General features: G+C 38.4%; 1 protein-coding gene and 1 long non-coding RNA gene across 3 annotated transcripts in view; both read left to right on the forward strand.

Annotated features, from left to right (window-relative positions):
• LOC149502462 (potassium channel subfamily K member 18) overlaps positions 1–25349 on the forward strand; it is a 204570-nt gene that overhangs the window by 21774 nt on the left and 157447 nt on the right. The window lies entirely within an intron of this gene.
• On the forward strand, positions 8258–9962 carry LOC149502463 (uncharacterized). Its single transcript, XR_016323386.1, has 2 exons — positions 8258–9402; positions 9512–9962. It is a non-coding gene; the product is annotated as an uncharacterized LOC149502463 (long non-coding RNA).

A 25349-nucleotide genomic window follows, 5' to 3' on the forward strand; every position in this document is an offset into this window, starting at 1 on the left:
GTTTTAAGTTTTCAAAGGAGGTTAGGCCATTTGGACTAATCAAGGATCAATTAATTTACGTAAAAGGTAATGTAAAAATAAAAAAAAAACCTGCCCCATAACACGAAAGCCAGAAAAGTTTTGCAGCAGCAAAGGCAGAATGGCGGTATCCATTCACGTGTACCACAGTAGCAACTATAAATAGACCAGGATAAAATTTGTCAAAGTCGAAAATCGAACTTTCTAAATTTTTTAAATTTAATTTAATATTTTTTTTGCGATAAAATTAACAAATAATTTGAAAACGGCTGAAAATTTTAACCGCGTAATAAATCATTAGGACGGTTGGAGCATCGGAATTATCATGAGCTGTTATTGTATCCTTAAGTTAATTGGGCATTTACATTTCGTCTTGAAAGCTTAACGAAAAGAAAATCTCGTTAAATTAATGTCAATTAATGGGTCTTCGTAATAATGGAGGGAGTCGTCTACAATTTCCGCTGTTTGCGACAAATTTTGCTGGTTAAGAATGACAGTTGGCACTCAGTGGAAACATCTTTTGTTGTACGTGAAGACAAATGACGAGTGTTATACGTTCCATACTCGATGGGAACACGCATATATGAGCCAAGTCGAGATTGCCAAATTTTTCTAACAAAAGCATTTACTCTGCGAAACTAAACCGGACCTTGTAATAAAAATCGTGTAATAAAAATCAAACCCGCAGAAATTATAATTTGCGTAATCACTGGTGGTAGGACCTCTTGGGAGTCCGCACGGGTAGGTACCACCACCCCGCCTATTTCCGCCGTGAAGCAGTAATGCGTTTCGGTTCGAAGGGTGGGGTAGCCGTTGTAACTATACTGAGATCTTAGAACTTATATCTCGAGGTGGGTGGCGCATTTACGTTGTAGATGTCTATGGGCTCCAGCAAACACCAGGTGGGCTGTGAGCACGTCCATCCATCTAAGCAATAAAAAAAAAAACCTTATCGTTGGATAGTAAAATTTATTAACTACTACACCAAGGAGGCGATTAGTTCAATAAGGCTTATATTAGACTAGTTTAATTGTTGGAAAGAAAATTAAGAATTGCGTGGTCAAAGTGGCAGTGGATATCTGCGTGAACACCACCAACTCTAAACATTGCCAATTTAACATAATCGTTTTTGAGATCACGCCTAAGTGAAATTCCAAATTAGTTGTAAAGAAAAAAAAGCCACCAATATTTTTTCTCGGTACAAATACAAAATATCTTGATTCGGTACAAAAACACAAAATTATGGATAAAATTCTATTATACAAAGGACTTGGATAAATGATTTGAGTCTTATTCGTTTAGAACCAAAGTGCATTTCACTTTGTGTCAAGTATAATCCTTCTGTGGTCTTGTAAGGAATTTTTCGCTGAAGACATTTCTACTAATGTCAGTCGTTTCGAGGTATTTTTAAGGACCCCTATTTGAGTAAAGGGTCCTTGACAGCTCACGGCTTGACTTATGAGATTTTCGGGGAATCTGTGAAGTTTCTGCTTAGTTATGTTAATGCCGACTTAAGCGGTTTATTCCTTTTTCATTTCTTATTGTTTATTATCTCTACGTCTGTCTTGAAGTCGTTGGATAAGATGTCCGATGCATTCGTGTTTAGCGATGCACCGGTGTTTGAATCTTAGGCGGGTACCAATTTTTCTAATGAAATACGTACTCAACAAATGTTCACGATTTACTTCCACGGTGAAGGAATAACATTGTGCAATAAAAATCAAACCCGCAAAATTATAATTTGTGTAATTGCTGGTGGTAGGACTATTTGTGAGTCCGCGCGGGTAGGTACCAACACCCTACCTATTTCTTCCGTGAAGCAGTAATGCGTTTCGGTTTGAAGGGTGGGGCAGCTGTTGTAACTATACTTCAGACCTTAGAACTTATATCTCAAGGTGGGTGGCTTACACTTAACACCAGGTGGGCTGTGAGCTCGTCCACCCATCTAGGCAATAAAAAAGGAAAAAACCTGTTTATTACTAGTTACATGCGTGCTCAGCTATGCAGCCGACAGTTTTAGCTGGGACACGTATTTGTGAAAATACTATTTGAACTATTCGACTACATAGATTCGTATTATTCAAAAGACATGTTATTATTAGAAGTCGAAGTCGTCGTGGCCTCCGCATCAGACTGTCCCCCGATCTTAGTAATCTCTTAAGAGTTAGGAACGCGGCAATCCGGGCCTACGATCGTCTTCCCACGCATTCAAACCGGATTTAGATGCGTCGTTTACAACGCGAAGTCCACTCCCGCTTAAGCGACGCGCATAACGATAATTGGCATAGTTATCTAGAACAACTCGCGCCCTCCCACCAAGCATACTGGCGACTAGCTAGGACTCTCAAATCCGAAACTACCGCTACTATGCCTCCCCTCATACGCCCTTCAGGCCAACCACCGGCATTCGATGACGATGACAAGGCTGAGCTGCTGGCCGATGCACTGCAAGAGCAGTGCACCACCAGCACTCAACACGCGGACCCCGAACACACCGAGTTAGTCGACAGGGAGGTCGAGCGCAGAGCTTCCCTGCCGCCCTCGGACGCGTTACCCCCCATTACCACTGACGAAGTTAGAGACGCGATCCACAACCTCCAACCTAGGAAGGCACCCGGCTCCGACGGCATCCGCAACCGCGCGCTAAAACTTTTGCCAGTCCAACTGATAGCAATGTTGGCTACAATTTTAAATGCCGCTATGACGCACTGCATCTTTCCCGCGGTGTGGAAAGAAGCGGACGTTATCGGTATACATAAGCCGGGCAAACCGACAAACGAAACTTCTAGTTACCGTCCGATTAGTCTCCTCTCGACGATAGGAAAAATTTACGAACGGCTCCTTAGGAAACGCCTCTGGGATTTTGTTACCGCGAACAAAATTCTCATAGACGAACAGTTCGGATTCCGCTCTAAACACTCATGCGTACAACAAGTGCACCGCCTCACGGAGCACATTCTGATAGGACTAAATAGGCGTAAACATATCCCGACCGGCGCCCTCTTCTTCGACATCGCGAAGGCGTTCGACAAAGTCTGGCACAACGGTTTAATTTATAAACTGTACAACATGGGAGTGCCAGACAGACTCGTGCTCATCATACGAGACTTCTTGTCGAACCGTTCGTTTCGATATCGAGTAGAGGGAACTCGTTCTCGTCCCCGTCAACTGACCGCCGGAGTCCCGCAAGGCTCCGCGCTCTCCCCGTTATTATTTTGTTTGTATATCAATGATATACCCCGGTCTCCGGAGACCCATCTAGCGCTCTTCGCCGATGACACGGCTATCTACTACTCGTGTAGGAAGATGTCGCTGCTTCATCGGCGACTCCAGATCGCAGTAGCCACCATGGGACAGTGGTTCCGGAAGTGGCGAATTGACATCAACCCCACGAAAAGCGCAGCGGTGCTTTTCAAAAGGGGTCGCCCTCCGAACATCACTTCGAGCATCCCACTCCGTAGTAGGCGCGCAAACACCTCCGCCGTTAGTCCCATCACTCTCTTTGGCCAGCCCATACCGTGGGTCTCGAAGGTCAAATATCTAGGCGTCACCCTCGACAGAGGGATGACATTCCGTCCCCATATAAAAACGGTTCGCGACCGCGCCGCGTTTATTCTAGGACGACTCTATCCAATGCTTTGTAGTCGAAGCAAACTGTCCCTCCGTAATAAGGTAACTCTCTACAAAACTTGTATACGCCCCGTCATGACGTATGCAAGCGTAGTGTTCGCTCACGCAGCCCGCACCCACTTAAAATCCCTTCAGGTTATTCAATCACGATTCTGCAGGATAGCCGTCGGAGCGCCTTGGTTCCTTAGGAATGTGGATCTCCACGACGACCTGGAGCTCGACTCCTTTAGTAAGTATCTACAGTCGGCATCGCTGCGCCATTTTGAGAAGGCGGCACGACATGAGAACCCTCTCATCGTAGCCGCTGGAAATTACATACCCGACCCAGTAGACCGAATGGTAAACCGTCGACGTCGCCCAAAGCACGTCATTACGGATCCTCCTGATCCATTAACGGTGCTTTTAGGCACCACAAGCACCGGTCACCGTCCTCGTCGAACCCGTCGCTTGCGACGAAGGGCTCGACGAGCGAACTAACCCATAGACACAGCCCACTGAGTTTCTCGCCGCATCTTCTCAGTGGGTCGCGTTTCCGATCCGGTGGTAGATTCTGCGAAGCACTGCTCTTGCTAGGGTCAGTGTTAGCAACTCTCCGGTTGAGCCCCGCGAGCTCACCTACAAACGTTAGGGTGAAGCTGAAATAGCCTCTCAAGGCTATCAGCATAGGTAGGGAAAAAAAAAAAAAAAAAAAAAAAAGTCGTGGCCTAAAGGATAAAATTGTACCGTCGATCGAAACCGCAAACAATGAAAATAAAAAAAAGTGTGTGTGTCCGCTCCGACGCACGACTGGAGTTTACTGGATATAAAAAATTAAACGAAACAATACGAGAAATAGTTCTATATTACGACAACACGATACACTACAGATTATTAACAAATTAACGAGACACAAAACAAACGACTAACAAATATATGAAAATACAATAATGAGAGAAACGCGCGATCAGTACGAGGCTTTGTGGCGGACTGCCGGCGCATGTACTAGCATGTCACACGAAATGCGCATAACGCATTTCGTGTGACATGCTAGTACGATTTTGGTCCCCATAATTTTCATACCCCGGGCCTATATATGTAAATCGATTCTAAAGGAGTAAACTCCAAAAAAAAATGAAATATGTATCATCGTGTGATACAAATTAAACTTGCAAAAGATATTCTTAGTTACTGGTAGTAGGGCGTCTTCGGGGTCCGCTTTATGCCTCACGAAGCAAGAATGCTTTCCGGTTTGAAATTTGGGATCCTTTCTACGATTCAATTAAAACGTAGAGTACAAGGTGGACGACACCAGGAGCTTCTTAACACGTCTGTGCAATAAAGTAAAAATTAAAAAAGTTACAAACCCCGAGCTATTACGACGATCTCCTTCATCATTCGTCTGAAGTAGGGTGACTATATTTTGTGAAAGGATCCCACATAATGATAATTTACTTATATTCGATATCATCATTCCGAATATGAACTATATTATGTTCCTGCTTGAAGCGTAATATGTGTAAGGTTTATAGTAAAATAATTAAAAATAATAATAATAAAATGTATCATGTTAAAGTTAAGGCAATTATCGGATTGCCAAATAGCAACACTGTTGTTGGGAGCAATGGCAGTAGTGGGGATGTGACATAATAAAAAAGGCGGTAGTCTGAAAAAACGCAACAGAAAGCAGTGTATTCAGTAGTGAGCAGATATCTAAAGATTGTACAAGTGGAGTTACAAATAAAGCAATATTAAGTGAACTATTGCAATCTGTGTATTTATTTACTGGCTTTGGAACCTGAGTCCTAGATATGGGTGTTATACCAATATCTTTAAGACTTTGATTTTATCTCTTATCTATGATTTCAAGGCCACTCTGGGGAAATACGAAATCTGAACTGGGATCACGAGTTAACCAGAATCGATTTTTTTAAATCACTAAATCGATTCAAATCCTACTGAATTTAAATACAGCTAAATACAGTACAGTCATTATAAACAAACAAACAAAGCGAAACAATTTCTCGTTTGTCCAAAAGTAATTAAGGCGAAATAAACTTTTCGTAGGCATTGTATGTAACACGATTTTCGTACGAAGCGGAGGGAAAACGCTAATTATCGGAAGGTTACACGTGTGTTGTCATCGCTAGAGCATTTTTTCATTGACGACACGATAACGATAATATCGGCGCCGATAATCCTATATGAGTGACTTTGGAATATACGCCCCATTTAGCAGCGAGTGGTTACGCTCATGCAGCGAAGTCAGTGTTGTCTGCACTGACTGCACTCCGCAAATTTTGTTCAAACATGGACACTTCAAAGTGTTCAAGAAACACTTGAGAGCAAGAAAAATGGAAACCCACTAAAGTTAGTTCCATGGTTTTACGAAAGATGAAATCCGCTCCGGTGACGAGCGATGCAGTGATAAAATCGAGGTAACGGGATCATTTTAAACATTCATTGAGAGAATGGCCGTGACTTGACGAGTCCGTATGGGTGACATTGTTCGAGATCTTAGATGTGTAGAACGAATCGGGTCATTTTCTCACGGTTAAAGTCGCTGTCGTATCGGCAAATAAAAAAAGGTTCGTACTTTTATAGAATTTTTATTATTTATCTTTTCGAATTTACATAAAAAAACTCACAACGACTAAAAAACTCGAAATATACGAAATATTGCGTCGATTCGTGAATAAAAAATAAAAACGTATCTCAATTATTTTCGATTTAGATTTTCCGGGATTCGCTACGATTCGTCCCGGAATAGAGATGGACCATTGTTGAGTTTTCTTCCGGATATTTTTCACCTCGCCTGCCTTCGGTCTTGTTACTTTTATAATCTCCAAGGATATTTGCGGTAAGGCTTTTTGTCGTGTCCGCCGAGGAAACAGCCTTGATAAATGGACGTATTAAATTTACTTTGTTTCCAACGGTATAATCAAGTTCGCGAAACTAAATATTTATCGCGAAAGTTCAGGGAGCAGGGAGTGAGTATTCTATGTAAATTTCAAAACTGCTGGAAGGCTGTTTAATGTTTTTTCACGCATGAACTGATTTAACTCGGAATACAATAACATCTACTAGATTACAGAATCATAAATTATCATTCATAATACGCATACATTTAGATAGATAAATTGAGCTCTCCTTTTGAATTATGTCAAAAAAGTTTCGTATAATAATAAAACTATTGTTTCATTTCAGCTTTTGAATAATTATTTATCTTATCTTATTTACTTTATATTGGTGTTGTTGGTTTTTTTTGGGTTGTAAATGATGTTTTCTCTTCATATGAAATTTTTGGATAATTTTCTGTATTATATTATGATGAGCTGACTACATTTTAACTAAACAACTAGCTTACTACGTAGGTATTTTAAGGTGGATAGTTTAAACAAACTGTTTACGAACCCGAAACGGAAAACAATGCTCATCTATGCTAATAAAATTTAAACTAATAACATCAGCTAATATGTTAATACATATAATATTCTATAATAATTTTAGCCAATATAAGCTAAGTGCAGCGCCGTGTCCTGGTCGCAAAGATAGGACCTGACTTGTCGCTGCCTGGCGTCGTGGCGTCGATGCTTGGCAGCGATGAGTCATGGAAGGCTATGCTCGACTTCTGCGAGTGCACCATCTCGCAGAAGGAGGCGGCGGGGCGAGTGAGGGAAAGCTCTCCTCACTACGCAGAAACCCGCCGCCGCACAGTGGGTCGATACTGTGATTTTAGTGACTTAGGGACCAACTTTGTTTTTTTATAATTTTTTTTATGTAGATAGATAGAGCTCGTTAATCTCAATAATAATTGTTTTGGGCAAAAATTACAAAAACTTTATAGTTGGGTCAGAAAAATGTGTTTTGTGATTTTTTTGTATGGAGCGGGTCACATTAAATTAAATTCCTGCTAAGTACCGCGAGGTCCCGCTTTGAAACTTTATTTTCCTTATACCTTGTCTAGTCTACTATCATTTGATGCTATGAACATGTGCATAAAGTTGCAACTCTGCCAAATAAATGGATCGAAAAAAATCAATAAATACATAGAATAAAAACCTTTATATTTTTTTTCGTAAGTGCTTTTAAGTTAAATTTGATATGGATTAGTATGTAAAAGCACGTAATGATACCCATAATTACATAATACCTAACAACAATACATTTAGTAGGTCTCTAATTAAGCAATCTCTCTAATTATTAGGATAGTTAACATTATTTAATGAGGATAATTAGTTAAGCAGCCATTACTGGGTAGTAGAAAATATAGTAAACATTTGTTTGTCTCTGGAAGTATAAAGTGACCATGTTTATTATATACTAACTAGTGTTCGTTTATTCGTACTACTACTAACATCTCGTGATTGTCGTTGTGATCTTGCTGTTTCCGTTATAATTGATAATTTTGTTAACAATTTAGAATTATTTATGATTTTAAGAGAGCAACTACAGTCGCTGTCTGATAATAAAAAACTCTTTCAATTCCTACAAAATCAAATAAACGTGACCGAAGAGAAAAATGTTGAGCTCCAAAAATTCTGTACGCAATTTTGTTCAAATGTAAGTACAATATGGAAACGAAGTAGTCGCATGTTAGCACAGTTTATAAGAAAAAAATTTGATTGGTTAGAAGGTGCAATAAACTGGCCCGAAGGAATGATACCTGAAGCTGATCAACACTGCACATGAAAGGCTCGAGATTTCTAATACTGAAAATGTTGAAAATGTACCACCCTCAAATGTACTACAGAAGCCTCGACATCTATTTTTGCACCTCGAAAACCTTTTGAAGAATTGGGATCCAGGCAAAAACGAAGACGCATTGAACAAATTTACCAATCGCTTTCGTTATCCCCGGATGAAATGAAAGCTACTACAATTGCTAGTTTGAGAAACACTAGAAATGAAGATGTAGGAGAAATAATGAACCACTTGTGAAATCACCCCGAAGATCTAGAAAAAGTTAAGGAGTATTTAATTACAAGTAAAGTAAAAAGTAGTACATATTCTCCCTATAAGGCAATATTAGTTTCACTTAAATTAAGTGGCAGTATATAAACCTAAGAGAAGCAGCAAGTGAAAATGGGTCTGATTTATACCCTTCTTAATATAAAATTAAGCAAGAAAAGACCAAATGTTATCCAGGGAAAGACGAGGTAATTATTACTGAAGAAGGAGCTGCTATTAAAATGCAAGCATTACTAAACCTGGCGCTATATAGGCTTTTAGATGTGATTACTTCGGATTTGGACTCTACAAGAGAGCTACTGCTTATAAGCAAATAGGCTTTGATAGAGCCCCAGGTCAAAGTAATTATAAACAAAAAACTGAAACAGAGTTTGATGATTCATCTATTTTCATGGTTAGTCTAGTTCCTATAAGGCTTCAGAAATTTGATGGAACAATTGTTTAGGAAAACGACCTACCCTCATCAACTTTTTATTGCCGTCCAATAATGTTTAAATTTACAAAAGAAACGCAGTCAGCAGTGACAATTATAAAAGCTAGCTTAACAGAAGAAATAGAAAGACTTCAGCCATCAAAAATCAAACTAGTTGAAGTTAAGCATCAATTGCACATGATGATGATAGACGGCAAAATAACCTCATATTTGTCAGAAACATTTTCTGCTGTCTGTGATATTTGCAAAGCAAAACCGTCAGAGTTTGTTGGAGTGACTTGCTTATCAAAGAGAAAATAATGAAGAAATATTCCAGTATGGAATGCCATCTTTACATGCCTGGATAAGATGCATGGAGTGCTTACTTCATATCGGTAAATATAATTTTATTACTTCACAATTTTTTCATCGTATGTAGTTTCCTGTCAGATAATTTTTTAAATGACACTTTTTTTGTTTTCGTCTTATCGTTTGGACTTCAAGAAATGGAGTTGCAAGGGGCGATGACAAAGAAAAAATAACAACCAGAAAAAGTGCTATACAGCAAGCGCTTAAAAAGGAATGCGGTTTACTTATAGATGTTGTCAAGCAAGGAGTAGGAACAACCAATGATGGCAATACTGCCAGAAGATTTTTCAGGGATGCAGAAGAAACAGCCCGCATAACAGGAATACGTAAAGATTTAATAGAGAGGTTTCATGTGATTCTTCACTCTGTTGCATCTGGAGAGCGCGTTTCCAATTTTTCCGAATTTTTTAGATATACTGCAGAATTGTATGTTAATTTATATCCCTGGTATTATATATGCCTTCCAGTATCCATAAATTGTTGGCACATGGCAGTGATAGACAATAATGAAGAACTTTGGTGCCATTCGTATAGGTAAACTCTCGGAAGAGGCAGCGGAAGCTCGCAATAAAGATTTTCGGAAATATACAGAGAGTTGTTATTCAAGAATGAGAAGTAGAACGTCGACTAATGAGATATTTTACACAATCTTCTTTCGTCTTCTGACCCAAAGATCGAAAGGTGAAACAAAATATATAATATTTAGAGGGATTGCATAATTAGAGACCTACTAAATGTATTGTTGTTAGGTATTATGTAATTATGGGTATTATTACGTGCTTTTACTTACTAATCCATATCAAATTTAACTTAAAAGCACTTACGAAAAAAAACATAAAGGTTTTTATTCTATGTATTTATTAATTTTTTTCGATCCATTTTTTTGGCAGAGTTGCAACTTTATGCACATGTTCATAGCATCAAATGATAGTAGACTAGACAAGGTATAAGGAAAATAAAGTTTCAAAGCGGGACCTCGCGGTACTTAGCGGGAATTTAATTTAATGTAACCTCTCCATACAAAATAAACATAAAACACATTTTTCTGACCAAACTATAAAGTTTTTGTAATTTTTGCCCAAAACAATTATTATTGAGATTAACGAGCTCTATCTATCTACATAAATTTTTTTATAAAAAAACAAAGTTGGTCCCTAAGTCACTAAAATCATAGAATCGACCCACTGTGCGCCGCCGAGCAGGGGGTCGGGACCGGGGTCGTATCCGTGACCTGGCCCCCTAAGAGCTAGGGGTCCCACCCGTTTTGTGCGGGGAGAGACCCAGACGTGGGGTGGCGTGCTTTGCACGCTCACCCGCAATAGGAAGCCGGGTGATGGTAGACCGCGTTCCCCCGACCGCTCTGGGGGAAGGTGTAACGCGGCGCCATCAAAGCGGGCTCTCGGCCCGCTGAACGAGGGAACTGGTGGTCGTGTCGCTGGCGGCCACCGGTCCGGCGTCCGTGGGACGGTGGGATGGATGTAATGTGCTCTGCGTCAACCCTGTCCCGCCGTTTCAATAGCCCCGACTGGGCTCCGGCCCGGTCCGAGGTAGAGCGCCGGTTGTGAGCGGCAGGAGTTTTTAGTGAGGTTCAACTCCCACATACCCCACCTGCCGCGCGGGTGGGGATCCGGCGATTTTCTCCAGTGGAAAAAAAAAAGCACAAAAATGTGTGATTTTAGTAAGTTCATAATTTTTAAACGGGAATTTGCAACGAAGTCAGTTCGTAATAATACAGGTATTATCTATATATGTATATATAAATAAAAGAATTGATGTTCGTTAGTCTCGCTAAAACTCGAAAACTGCTGGACCGATTTGACTAATTTTTGGTCTTAAATTATTTGTGGAAGTCCAGAGAAGGTTTAAAAGGTGGATAAATATGAAAATGCTCGGAATTAAATAAAAATAACAGTTTTGTTTTTTCTTTGATGCGTCCCCCGTCGGACGGATTCCTTTTGTTTGTTTTAAGTTTATTTTATACAAAAGTTTAGATCTTTTCTTTATCGATTGAGGCACTACGAAGTCTACCGGGTCAGCTAGTCAGTACTAAAGAAAGAATTCGTAAAGTATAGAATTTTCATTTTAAAGGATATTTATAAAAAAAATCCAAATTACAGAATCAGTCAGCTTATCTTTTCGGTGTAATTACCAGAGATTTCAATAGCGGGACTTTCGTAGCTCGCACGATGTGGGTCCTATGATTCCAGGCGCAGGATGGGTACATTGTATGAAAGTCGGTCACACTTCCGTAGGAAACCGCACGCTAGGCTCGTTCTTATGAAAAAAAAAGTGTACAGACCACATGGAGATTGTATATTTTTAACTTATCGCGCGGCTTAATATTTTTATGTTGTATACTATATGCAGCATTACTGGTAGTAGGACCTCTTGTGAGTCCATACGGGTAGGTACCACCACCCTGCCTATTTCTGCCGTGAAGCAGTAATGCGTTTCGGCGTGAAGGGTGGGGCAGCCGTTGTAACTATACTGAGTCCTTAGAACTTATATCTCAAGGTGGGTGGCGGCATTTACGTTGTAGATGTCTGTAGGCCATTTGTTTTAATACCTCACAAGGCACTAAATAAAAAGCTGTACCTACAGTACAAGCAACGGTTTCTTCATACGTATAAAGTGGGGAATCCCCCTTTGGGGGATAGGTACCTAAAAAAAATGATTTCCTACGTATTTCAAAATATGAACATTTACTTTTAAGTTAATATTAATAACTGTTTTTTTCGCTCACGCCCTGCGGCCAGCGTATGTTTGATTTTAAATTCCAAATCCAACCATAACTCTTTGGAGAATGCGGGTGTTCCTTAATCACAAAAGAGAGGAGAGTCGGGACGAACCCCCCTCCCCCTTTGAAAGGTCACAGCTTTTCACAGGATTGATTCGGGTATAAATGCGATCTTGGTTCTTATAGATTCCATGGTGATTTTAACTACAAACCATGGATCAATGCTTATACTGATAGGCTAATCACAAATATCGTCATCAAAAAGTGAAAAAAGGATCGCGGATTCGGGTGTAGTTTTTTGTAACAAAGTTCCTTATGGGGCGATGCGGAGGGGTACCCTAACCGGGACAAAACGTCCGTAACGTAAGACTTTTAATGGTAATGCACACAGTGTACGACTTAACTTTGTAATAACGTACAAAAAATAACATATTTTTTTGTCATTCATTGGCTACGATCTCAGAGCGTTCGTTTGCGCAATACACTAACTCTTATGCAAACAACCGTGAATGAAGTGTACCACAATAAGTTCGCACGTTACCGAATGACCGTGGGTTGTTGCGAAACCTCCAGTTTTATTCATAAGCTTTACTCTTTGTTCTTATGTGTATTTTATAAATCATCGTGAATAAAATAAAGTTGATAACTTTGTAAAATCGTTTTTTATTTATTTTTATCTATAAAAAATCATAATAAAAAATGTGTGCCCGAATAATTATTTTCTTTATGCCTCGAATAGAACTTAAAATTAAAATTTTTATAATAAGGAACTTCGTTCCTATCTGGTGTCCCACGACACCACACATCCTTTTTTTTTCTTTCCTGAAGCCTTAACCTTAACCTCGGACTTCAGAATGATTTACGGAAACCTTGTTGTAAGAATGATCACATAAAGATTTATAATACATTAGAAGCAATTACGTCGAGAAGTACAGCTCGTCTAAAGCGTATGATGTTGACGGAAGCACGTGTAAATGAACCACATGTAGACACTCACGCAATACATAAGGGCACCATTAATCAACTTATTGGTACTTATTCAAGATTCTCCTCACAGCGCTGGCGGGAAAACTCATCCCCGTAAACCAATTATACTAAACAAATCTAATTTCATCTTTAAAGTTAACAGTTTACGTACTAAATTCGGCTGCACGTATCAGCTTCACAACTGGTGAAAATCAAAGGAAGTAAGGTAGCTCTTTGAGCATCTTTCAATTAACAAACACGCCGATGTTGGATCCTTTGAATATACCTGTACATTAGTGTTCGAGAGTTATAGAATTACCGAGAAATAATATTTGTAGTCTTATTATTTTTGACGGAGCGATATTGTCATGATATTGTTTGTTTCGCGATGTATTTCTCAGAGGCTAAATTTCGTTGAGACGGTTTGTATATATAGAAAATAGAATAATACGTTCACAGAAATAGAATTTGTGTACCTATTAATTACGAAAGGGTAGCATTGATGCTTTTGTCACAGTTGTGCCTCTAAAATGTATTGGCCGAAAACGTTTTGTTTTTTTGTCCAAACAAAGCTAATGACTGCTAGAGCTCACACCAGGTGGGCGCCTGGCGTTCTGGTTACTGGAGCCCGTAGACATCTACAGCGTAAATGCGCCACCCACCTTGAGATATAAGGTCTCAGTATAGTTACAAGGGCTGCCCCACCCTTCAAACTGAAACGCATTACTGCTTCACGGCAGAAATAGGTAGAGTGGTGGTACCTATCCGCGTGGACCCCCAAGAGGTCATACCACCAGTAATTACGCAAATTATTATTTTGCGAGTTTGATTTTTGTTACACGATGTTATTCCTTCACAGTGTAAGTCAATCGTGAACATTTGTTGAGTACGTATTTCATTAGAAAAATTGGTACCCGCCTGGGATTCGAACATGATCAAACATGATCAAAGTACTGTCGTTTAAAAAACAGCAGCACACAAATCATGTCTCCTATTAAATCCGACAGGAATTCCAGGGTTATTTGTGAGCCCGTAACACGAATGTTGTCCATTTATTTTGTGTGAAATTATGATAATAGAGTCATTATATGCAACCTAATCGCATGACTGGAGATTATTTACAACTTCGTAGAGGGCACGTAATAATGAAATTAAACAAGTCTTTCGGTTAGTTAATTAAACGTTGCCGGAGAGCTCTCGATTATACGTAGGGTTGTTTTCAGTTGAATTTTTAATCATTAGTTGGGCCTAAATTTTTTTGTTGTTTCAATATTCCCTTTATATATATATATATATTTTTATTGCTTAGATGTGTGGACCAGCTCACAGCCCACCTGGTGTTAAGTGGTTACTGGAGCCCATAGACATCTACAACGTAAATGCGCCACACACCTTGAGATATAGTTCTAAGATTTCAGTATAGTCACAACGGCTGCCCCACCCTTCAAACCGAAACGCATTACTGCTTCACGGCAGAAATAGGCGGGGCGGTGGTACCTACCCGTGCGGACTCACAAGAGGTCCTACCACCAGTAAAATAAATATCTATACTAATAATATTAAATAAAATTAAATAAATATCTATACTAATAATATTAAATAAAATAAAATAAATATCTATACTAATAATATTATAAAGCTGAAGAGTTTGTTTGTTTGAACGCGCTAATCTCAGGAACTACTGGTCCGATTTGAGAATTTCTTTCAGTTTCAGATAGAATAAAGAAATCGGTGAACATACAAAGATAAAAAATTATGGTCGAATTGATAACATCCTCTTTTGAAGTCGATTGAAAAGCGTGATTTTGGTACCTTAAATAGCTCCTTAACATTCTATTATTCAAAAATATTGTCACTCTCTACGTAAAATTTAGCGTTATGCCAAAGTAACTATTCCACGCGGACGAAGTCACGGGCAAAAGCTAGTTCAATAATATACTCTGAATTGGTCTGTTTATCTTCAAGATTAGAAATAAGTTCTATTTTACGAAATGATTAAAATTTAATGACTCCCAAAAAGTCAATTGGTTGAAATTGATTTATTTAAAACTTAAACTTATATTTTGTGGTCAGAACCTGAACTGTCGCAACCTGAATCGCACGCAAGGCTAATGTCTCTTAATATATTGAAAGCCCCAGAGAGATCCAATAGCAGTGCAAATGCAACTGCATTAAGATTCAATGCAGCAAATGTCACTAGTTCAAGTGGTCTTAGTCTTATTGGCTCCTAATAAAAATTGTAGGTTAAATTCAATAGAAAGGAGTCAGACGTTAAGAAGAGATTTTACGCATAAATATCTCAAGTATAGTTATAAGGGCTGCCCCACCCTTCAAAGTGAAACGCATTACTGCTTCACGGCAGAAACAGGCAGGGCGGTGGTACCTACCCGCGCGGACTCACAAGAGGTCCTACCACCAGTACAATTTTCAAATTTCAATAAATCTAACTACCTAAAGTTCAGCTCTAATTAGCTGACTATGATATTTTAGAGTTGCACATAGAGAAGTATCCACTTTCAAATAAAATTTCACCGAAAATTGAGGAAATAATTAACTTGAAGTGAGCGCATGCAATTAAGAATCTGGAGCGACGCGACGGGCCACAGATGATTATTTCAGAGATAGTGAATTGTTTTATGTGAAATATTTAGTTCAACTTCGAATAGATTATCTTTTATAGTATATTGTAATGTGGTATATTATAGTATTTTAAGTCTTTAGTATTATTAATTTTTCAGTGCACAGACAGGTGAACAAGTTCACGGCCTAACAGATGTTAAGTGGTTATCGGGAGTCATGCACATTAACATCGTGGATAACACATAAGATTTTATTATTCTAACGGACTAAACGGACATACCCGAAATTGACTGGCTTATGCTATTTACCATTTGTTAAAAAGTATCCTAAGTAAGTAAGTATCCAGTCGTCATTTTGTGTGAAACTTCGTCCAAATTCTGTGGTTTTGCGCGATTTTTGTAATAAACATGCACTTGGAACTTTTAGATTTATAATATGAATAGGTTTAGAGTATTAAATGTACTTATTAAATTGGTTCACATTTGCATTGTTTTGAAAAAACTACTTAAACTCAAATGACAGTTTAGTGGATCAAAGATCCCCAAAGTATTAAAATTGATTCGATTTTCTTAATCTTTAACGTATTCCATAAAAGTGGGAATGCCTCATCTTATTTTGTGATGTTAAATCACTAGGTAGAAGTTAATATTTGTTACAGTCCAAGGCATTATCATTATTTTCAAATTTTAATATTCTTTAATTAACGAAGACTTCACCTGTCGAATACGACCAGGGGTTCGTCATGATTTATTTATTTTCATATTATTATTTCATATTATTTATTTATTTATTTATTTAATTAGTCTACTTACAAATTAACAGTATAAACCAAAACATTTGTAAGGTATTAATAATTAGCTTAAGTAATTCCTGACAACAACAATAAATCGCTGCAAACCATCATGGAATATATCCATTTCCGGAGCATAGGCTAGCAAGCCATTGAGTAGCGAGACAGCACGATGCGTCGGGGAGTTAGCGGTGTGCTGCGTACGCACGTGCGTAGTACTAAGAAGCTGCCGCTGGCGACGCACCCCTCCACACATACATCCGCGCATGTAGCCATCAGGCACATATAACGACACTGATTCCAGTGCAGTGGAGTTATCAATTTTGTTATGCAATAGCTGATAATAATGCACCATAAGAGTCATCTTCCGTCTGAGCTCAAGAGTATCTAATCCGACCATACCAGTCACATAAAGTGATGGATACAAGAACGGATAGTATCCATACATTTTCTTGAATAGGAACCTGCAAATTTTTTTATGTAGTTTTTCCAGCATTAGCTGGATTTATGTATAGAATTTCTTTCGGAACTTTTCAGTGGGTCGCGATTCCGATCCGGTGGTAAATTCAGCGAAACACTGATCTTGCTAGTGTTCCAGTCGCCAGGCTAAGCCTCATGAACTGTCCTACACGTCTGCTAAAGCTAGGATAACTCCTCGAGGTTACTAGGATAGATGGGCAAAAAGAATTTCGATAACGAGGAATTAGTCGTGTAGTGTATATACCTATATAGACTGATGTCCTAATGAAAGCCTTCCAAATTAAAAAGTTTTCTCAAAAGAGAACGCCACAAAACATTGGAACCGTTTTCGGAGTTCCATTGACGAGGCATAACAATAATAATTGCGGCGCTGAATTTGTTTTGTATTGCCACGAATTTCGTATTACCCGGTATTTAAACTCTAACTAAACTGAAATACCGATTTTCGACATTATTTTTCTGATTTGCTCTTATTCGTTTACGCTAAGAAACAATGGGAACGTAAAATAGATGGCACGGAACGGTACGGTATCACCAGCTTACCCGGGTAAATACGGCCATTTTATCCGGATTTTTTTCCGCGAAAAATGCACGCGTTCTGATTTGAAGAGTCCTTCTGCAATTGCAATAAAATTGAGTTTTCAATGTTAGCTAGGCGATGTAATATCTCACTATATTGGTTATGAGATTATCGCTTCAACAGTATTTGCCTTGTCTCAAATTTGAGGACGCTTGGTATCAAAAGCAGCGATAATGGTTTGGTATAATGAGCGCGTTACATAAACTCCTACTTCAATTTTTGTATTATTGATATAATCACTACATAGTATAAAACAAAGTCGCTTTCTCTGTCCCTATATCTATCTGTCCCTATGTATGGTTAAATCTTTAAGCAGTTTTTTTTAATAGATAAAGTGATTGAAGAGGAAGCTTTATATGTATAATAACATCCATTAAATAGTGGAGGAATCAATAATAAATTACAGTTTCCGAAGCAAAACGAGGGCGGGTTGCTAGTAAACTATAAAGTGTTCTCTTTCATTTTCGCTGGATCTAGAAACAAATAAAACTTCGTCCACGCGACTCAAATTTTAAAGTATGGTATAGGAAATCGCAAAAATAATAAAATTGTAAAAATAAACGCAAGATGAAATCATAAATGCAGTTTTAAATGTAAAACTATTTTACGAGGATGTCACAAAGAAAATTATTACAGAATCCCGAAAGAAAAATTCGCTTAACATAACAAGGTGTCGGTAAAAGCTTGGCTACGATAACGTAGCTTTTGTTCGAGCGCTCTGCACTTGACGTAAATCCTAAAGTTATATAAATCATAAACCTAAAGTCACTTAAGAGTCTTAATTACCCAGAGACTCGTTTAGTGACTGAATTAATAATGAATAGCTATATAATGCACTGTGTATTCCTTTTAATATCAATTGTTTCGAGCATCACGGAATAAATACTTAGTACGCACTACGATTGCTCATGTTATGAGCGACCGTTCACCTAAATGTTTTTGTTTTAAAACTATCATAATAAAAATAAGCCGGTATTAAATACTAAATAAAAAAACACGTGGGGCAATCGGGGACTGGCTCGGTAAAGCTATTGCATAGCATTTTTTATCAACTTATGGTATTATAATTAGACAATAATAATTTAATATTAAAACAATAATAAAATAAGACCACGCTATATTTATAAACATTAACAAAAGCAAAACATTAACTGTCCCCTTCACACTCATAAGCTAGACCGCGCGAGAGAGAGAGAGAGATGGGCAGAGTTTTTTATGATGCGCATGCAGTGCGACGTCACGCGGCGCGCTTATTCACAAACACTACACAAGCGCAACGTGTGCATGTGTTGAACGCGAGCTACATGGTAGGTGGAGTGGGTGGTGTTAGGTTTTATTTTTGTTACGGAATTTCTTGATTCGGTGGCCGCGCTCAAAGTCCGCGATAAAAGCTATGCAATAGCTTAAAAAACAGCAATAGATTAAGTGATTACTAATCTACTGTCATTAATTCAAATAAAACGAGTTGGTTTCTATCGAGCGGATTTCCATTAAATTTCTTCTTCCCCAGTTCGTATTTAAATGCATTAAGCACTAAATATTTCCGTTATGGACCGGTGCATGTTGAAATGGAAATTTTCACTCGGCTGCATTTTCTTTGAATACCATAGAGTAATTGCTCACCAGGTTATTGAGTGTACTCCAAAACCTTCCTACCGGTAGATATTGCGCTCACGTATCTTTGACAGAATTAAGTATGTTAATATTCATAGCGTGTTTTTGAAAATGCTTTTAGAAAAGACAGCGATAAAAGCCAATGTGAAAGTGTACGTACATATAATGTGATCTCGTCAATATAGAATTTTACATTAATCCGTATTATAAAATTATATAAAAAAAGGGTGCGTGTACTTATGTAAGCGCGTAAGAAGTTATACTTTATTTTTATTAAATTTATTTCTTTTGTTTTTTATTTAAAATTTAATCCATTGGAAAAAAAATCGATTAAACAACAACCTCAAACATGCATATTGGACATCCCTTTTCTTGACATCGTATAAATTCGGTAATTCTCGGTACGGTTCGGAAAGTTCACCTGCGGCTATATTCAGACTCGCCAAGTTACGTCGGTTGTATTATACTAGGCTGCACTAAAAGTATCGGGAATGGAATATTTCCACTGTTCCTGTCATATTAAAATCTTTTTAATTGAAAACTCTTTGGTTTTAAAAATCGAATACCATTTATTTATTTAAAAAAAGATTCTCGGTTTTGTCACGAGGTTTTGTCAAACTTGTTTAGTCGTCGAGAAAATGGAATTGACTCGATAAAATTCAAGAGCGATGATTTATTATGACTTTTGAAGTGGTTTAACACAAAAACAGTGTGTTGACCGGATGATTTCTGCATTTGGTGATGAAGCCCCATCCAAAACCACAATTTATCGCTGGTTTGCTGAGTTTCAACGTGGACGTGTCAAGCTCAGTGATGATCCCCGTCAAGGTCGTCCAAAAACTGCAGTCACCTAAGAAAACGTTGATGCTGTGCGTAAGCTGATTGAGGAAGATCGACATGTGACATACCGCGAAATTCAGGCAACTTTAGACATTGGCATGAGTCAAATACAAATAATCTTGCATGAACAATTAGGTGTAAAAAAGTTGTTTTACCATTGATACCGCATTCGCTCTGTGAAGAGCAAAAAGCGGCTCGCGTTACTTGGTGCGTCAGAACTCTCGAAAGATTCTACGCAGGATCCTCAAATGCTGTATACAACATTGTATCAGGTGACGAATCCTGGATATACGCGTACGAACCCGAAACAAAAAACCAGTCACGAGTTTGTTCGAAAATGAGTTAAAGCCAACAAAAATTGTTCGTTCACGGAGTGTTGCAAAAAAAATGGTGGCCACGTTTGTCTCCAAAACCGGCCGTGTTACGACTATTCCTCTTGAGGGACAAAGAACGGTTAATTCAGAATGGTATGCTAGCATTTGTTTGCCACAGGTCGTTTCTTAACTCCGTAAAGAGAACTGCAACCGCCGCATCATCCTCCATCACGACAATGCGAGTTCTCACACCGCGCACAGAACAAAAGAGTTTTTAGAGCAAGAAAACATAGAATTATTAGACCATCCGCCGTACAGCCCCGACCTAAGCCCTAATGATTTCTATACTTTCCCTAAAATAAAGAATAAATTGCGTGGACAGAGATTTTCATCACCTGAAGAATCTGTGGACGCTTACAAAACGGCCATTTTGGAGATCCCAACTTCCGAATGGAATGGTTGCTTCAATGATTGGTTCCATCGTATGGAAAAATGTGTCAAATTACGCGGAGAATACTTCGAAAAGCAATAAATACATTTTTAAATAGTAATGTTGTGTCACTTCGTTAATTCCCGAAATTTTCAGTGCCGCCCTCGTAATGAGCGATTTAGTGGGCAACTTCATTCTGTTAATTTTGTGTCACGGTGCTCGCGCCTCGTAAAATTTCACTCTCATCAATTTTTCATAACGCGCCTAAAGAAGTATAACTTCAATATAATATAAACACATAGTATAAAATTAAGTCGCTTCTGCTGTCTATTTGCTCAGATTTTTTAAATTATTCACGTATTTTAATGCAGTTTTCAGAAATATATATATAAAGTAGTTCAACAGGAACGTAGACATATATTATTATATTATAGTATACAAAAGCTGAAAATTCTACATTAACTCTCGCGAAGCCGGGGCGGGCCGCTAGTTAATATTATAAATGCGAAAGTAAGTTTGTTTACTACGCCTTACGTATTATAAACTGAGTCGATCATGATGAAATTTTGTATACACGTTTTCGGGGGTACCTACAGAAATAGCAAAAATTTCAAAAGGGATAATTACCATTCCCGAGGGATAATTTTATTCCACATTAACCTAAGCGAAGTCACTTATGTAAACTGATTGCTAAATGGGTTGATGAACAAGACAATAAATTATATAGGATGCAGTATAGTATAGGTTTATCTATTTATTATGATTTTTCAAGTTATAAATTAAAGTACTATATATAAGACTTAGTTTATAAGTACTTTAATTTACTTGAAAAATCATAAGGCGATTAATGGTTAATTATAAACTGCTCTTTTATTTATCTACGTTTTCGGCTCATATAATCTTAAGTGATTACAGATATGCTTTTCTTCACTTTGGAACATGAATTCGAAAGCTTAGTTTGAACTTTAACAACAATCATTCGGAAAGTCGAGGGCAAAAGCTCTTGCGGACGACCTCCAACACCATGTACCGACCTCATAAAATCTGTGACTCACTCCAACATAAATGATTGTTCTCACTCTGCGAAACATCGTGCCACATGGCGTCGCATCGCGAAAGCATCGGTGTCGCAGGATCCGACTGATGCATGACCACGACCACTCTGTCAAGAGTGTACGAATAGGAAGAACAATTATTCAAACTTTCAAAGAGGAACACAAAATTTCCCGGCAGATATAGGCTTCTCAGCTAGTAAACATAAGTCCCATTAATCATATTACGTCATCGCAGGGAAACCAGTAACATAAGTTGAATTCTACAACTCTCGTAAAAGAGATTGCGTGCTCTTGACTCGGTGAAGACCACTTATAGATATATTCGGTTACCGGTCATGGCCAAATCGTAGTTTCAGACGAAGTATTTTAAGTACTACAATACTTCGACGAAACTTGTACTATTTAAGCGAGATTCTCATATCCATGCAAAAGTTCGTCCCGATACTTTTTATGGCGTAAGAGGGATGAGTTCATTGACCCTACAATTGTGTAATTTATGTCCTACCATTTGGATCTTATGGAGGGACTGCTCACTGTTCTAATAGGCAGAATTTACCATATGCGCTACATTTTTCTTCTCTACCTAATCGTAGGCAGCCTTTTTTTTAGGAACGTGGTAGCCCGAAAGCCTTTCCAGTTTCACCAGTATAGGTGGACGAGTAAAGGCTGTGCCAGGAGGGGGAAGGAGACCTAACAGCTCAAGGGCAGGTGCTTCGCGAATGAATCTACTACCGGATCGAAATCGCGATCCCCCGAGAAGATCCCAATGTAACTATTCCACGCGGACGAAGTCGCGGGAAAAAGCTAGTATAATACAAAGAAAATACATTTTAATTATTAAAAAGTTTCCCGATATAAATCCGATCCTAACTATCATAACGCTGGTTGCTCACAATACAAAAACAAACGTAATAAAATAAGTGTAAAATTATCTAAAATCGAGCAATGTAAATTACTACAATAGAAAAATTACGAACATCATTGAATTTAGTCTGGGTAACGAACGAGCAAAATAAGTAAATCGCGTACCTACAAGCGCTGTATTGGATAAATAACGTGAAGCGGAATGGGTCCTTGATTTATTTGTTGCCAGTAAAGGAACAGATTGCTAGCGTGATCGATGTAAGCGCGGCTTTATGAGCGTGTTACCATAGGGCTGCCAGATTTAGAAGCAATTCTTCCGAGTTACATTGAGCTACTGCAGTTTTAGAGTGGATTGGTGTATATTTTACTGGCTCACACGGGCGCTGTTCAAATACCGCCATTGTCGTATTAATTATGACGTCAGTCATTTTTTAATAAGTGTTCATGAATGTAAAGACTCAGTATCTACAGCCGGCATCATTGCGCCACTTTGAGAAGGCGGCACGACATGAGAACTCTCTTGTCGTGGCCTCTGGAAACTACATACCCGATCCAGTAGACCGAATGGTAAACAGTCGACGTCGCCCAAAACATGTCATTACGGATCCTCCCGTCCATTAACCGTACTTTTGGGTACCACAAGCACCGGGCGGTGACCGGCCCTCGCCGAACCCGTCGCTTGCGACGAAGGGCTCAACGAGCGAATTAGCCCATAGACACAGCCCACTGAGTTTCTTGCCGGATTTTCTCAGTGAGTCGGGTTTCCGATCCGGTGGTAGATTCTGCGAAGCACTACTCTTGCTAGGGCCAGTGTTAGCAACACTCCGGTTTGAGCCCCGTGAGCTCACCTACACGTTAGGGTGAAGCTGAAATAGTCCCTCTCAAGGCTATTAGCATAGGTAGGAAAAGAGAAAAAAAAGTAAGGACTCATGAACATTACCAGAGGGCGAGCGCGCCGTGGGCCGAACGCCAGCCAGATGGTCAGATCAGGTTAAGGGAGTCGTTGGTGGTAGTCTATACCATGCGGTCTATGCCAATCATGATCGAATAAGGTAGAGAAAAATCACATGTGGTCGCGATCCTCAGCAGTGAGGGAACGATGAAGAAGAAGAAGAACATACCAAACTTAGAAACAGTTATTTAGATTGATAAGTTTCTGGTGAATCGACGTATCAAGAATTTATTACTTGGCTGTGATCCTGTAAACTCACTGCGGACACGATACCAGTGTACTTGCAAAAAAAAAAACACATGCGAATCTCAATTTATTAGTGATTTAAATTACGATTTAACTCTAAAACTAGACTGACTGATGATCAATGATTAGGATATTAATAAATATTTCTATTTTTGTACGGTGTACGTTTGAATTAGGTGCGCAACATATGATTTAAGGCTTCGTCAAACAGAACGCGTAACTAGCGCGCGTCAGAGCGCGGCGTTAGTTTAGCGCTCTAACGCGCGCTAAGTACGCGTTCTGTTTGACGAAGGCTTAATGTATTTAGTAGCGTCGACTTATTGCTGACGAGCAAGCTATTGTATATAATATTAGTATAGATTACTTTATTCTATCGTCAATAGTTTTCGCAGCGCACGCGATATAGAGAACATTTTAAGTATTTTTTTTACACCTTGCGTTACATTATTGGAGTTTTAGTAAAGATCCCTAATATAAAAAAAAAGATTATAGTCTATGTTACTCGGGAATAGTGTAGCTTCCAAACAGTGAAATGTTTTTTAAATCGATTCAATAGTTTCGGAGCCTATTCAATACAAACAAACAAACAAACAAACAAACAAATCTTTCCTCTTTATAATATTAGTATAGACTATAGTCTCGTGCAAACGTGCTGAGGTCGGCTTAGCGATTGTCCTAATACTAGTCCGTAATACGTGTGAAGTTTTATGTTTATATTAAAACAAGGTGTAAAAATATATCCGTGAATAACAAAAAATTGCCGCACATAATCGCGGTAGATAAAGAACACTTTTGATCGAATCACATGAATATTATTGCATGTTAACTGAGTATTTCGCTTGTCTAAATATTAACTTAGCGATCGAAATAATACTTTTTAAGCTAAGAGATTCACCGGAGAAGCGTTCTCTGTTATACCAGATTAGTACGATTTCTGAACGACACAATCACACCACCCCTGCATATTTCTGCCGCAAAGCAATCATGCGTTTTGGTTACTAGTCCAGGCCAGCTATGAAATTGTTCACACATGAACGCAAGAAAAAAAACTGATATTCCACCGCGAAAACTGAAATTTGATATCGACATTTTTCACACAAAAATTATAAATCAGAAAACTTTAGCTATAGGTATATAATGGTATGGAATATTCTAAAAGTGATTAAGCAATAATAAAAGACTTAATTGCGTTATCGGTACAATGTTAAGAAAAACACTTAAAGCCTTTATTTTCCACAAATTATTATAATAAAGTATTCTTGTTCAGTCTTTTTTCTCAAAGACAGACAGTTCAGTCAATCTACATAAGAAAAATCCTCTTTAAAAAAAACTAAAAAGGTTTTATATTATATAAATTATATAAAAAAGGTCTTTCTATACATATATATATTATCAGATAAGTAGTAATTGAATTAGCGTAATAATACTAGAATTTATAAAATCTCTACACGGACTACCTAATACCAAATGTCATTGACATAGCAACCCTATTGTCATTGGTACGTTGACTTTGATATTTCGACGA

Source organism: Bombyx mandarina, chromosome 08 (genome assembly GCF_030267445.1).
Source record: "Bombyx mandarina strain Sakado chromosome 08, ASM3026744v2".
NCBI classification, from domain to species: domain Eukaryota; kingdom Metazoa; phylum Arthropoda; class Insecta; order Lepidoptera; family Bombycidae; genus Bombyx; species Bombyx mandarina.